The sequence below is a fragment of the Acanthisitta chloris genome, unplaced genomic scaffold (assembly GCF_000695815.1).
Source record: "Acanthisitta chloris isolate BGI_N310 unplaced genomic scaffold, ASM69581v1 scaffold39769, whole genome shotgun sequence".
NCBI classification, from domain to species: domain Eukaryota; kingdom Metazoa; phylum Chordata; class Aves; order Passeriformes; family Acanthisittidae; genus Acanthisitta; species Acanthisitta chloris.
In genome coordinates this window covers 16,850-18,087 of record NW_008692727.1, presented here as the reverse complement: position 1 = coordinate 18,087, position 1,238 = coordinate 16,850, and the positions used below count along the sequence as shown (strand labels likewise).

The window sequence follows — 1,238 nt, the reverse complement described above, 5'->3', positions numbered from 1 at the left end:
GGCGGGAGCTGATTGGCTGTGCGCGGCCGCGGGGCGGGACGGCGCGATAAGGGCTGCGGCCCGCAGAGCTGCACCAGCAGCAGCGATGGCCGAGTGGTTAAGGCGTTGGACTTGAAATCCAATGGGGTCTCCCCGCGCAGGTTCGAACCCTGCTCGCTGCGGCCCGGTCGGGCGGTGGTTTTTTTTTCCCCCCCTTTCCTTTATGACTTAGAATAAGCAATTTTTATTCGTCACGTCTCTCTTTACTGCCAAACGTGACACACAGACAGTGACCTGATTTGCCCAAAGTGTAAAAAAACCACGACTCCTCCCCTCATGTCCTATAGCTAATACAGCATAAATAAAATCTTGCCACCAGCTACTCTCCATAGAATGCATTTTCCCTGTCAAACTTTCCCTTTCCTGAAGGAAGCTGGTCTGATTCCTCCTACACCTCCAGTGAGGGGCTCAGACATCATCTTTTCCTGCTCTTTATGACCTTCTGCACAGGCATGATGCACACACACAAAATCTGCCAGTGGAGGGGGAAAAAACCCACAGAAGTTACACAATTCACAACCAGGAAAAATCAGAGAAGGTGGCACTGCCCTCCTCCCCAGTCCCCTCTCTCTGACTGGCTTAAACTGACCTTTCACCATTCAGATGGGTCAATCTCCTCCTATGTGTGGCCCCAGCATTAGTGAAGAGCCAAAAAATTGGCAAAGTCCAGTAAGAAAAGGCTGGGAATAAGAAAAAGACCATTTCCACAGAGACCAGAATAGGCCAGAGCATGAACAACCACTTCTCATTCCTCTCTAAGAAAAGAGAAAAAGCCAACACAAATGCAAACCCATTTTTTTTCTCTCAAAGTGAGACTTAATCAAAAAATGGAGGCAGGGGAAGAAGAGAAAACACTGAATTATATCTGCCCATAATGAAATAAAAGCAAAAAGAGAAACACAAATGATTGTCTACCTGGCAGCAAAATGAGAATTCAAAGTGCTCTCTAACGAGGCTTGCAGGGATTTTTTTGTTTCTGTTAAGGCACATGCAATACAGGCACATCCCTGGCCTGGAGCAGGAACAGTGTGCTCAGCAGGACCAGGAGGTGATTCTGCCCCTGCACTCGGTGCTGGTGAGGCCACACCTTGAATCCTGTGCTCAGCTCTGGCCCCTCAGCTCAGGAGGGACATTGAGGGGCTGGAGCAGGTCCAGAGCAGAGCAACGAGGCTGGGGAAGGGACTGGAGCACAAGTGGCA

At 49.8% G+C, this 1,238-nt stretch overlaps 1 non-coding gene across 1 annotated transcript; it reads left to right on the top strand.

Annotated features, from left to right (window-relative positions):
* Positions 1 to 79: 79 nt before the first annotated feature.
* Positions 80 to 161, top strand: TRNAS-UGA. Its single transcript has one exon. It is a non-coding gene; the product is annotated as a tRNA-Ser (tRNA).
* The last annotated feature ends 1,077 nt before the right edge of the window (positions 162 to 1,238 follow it).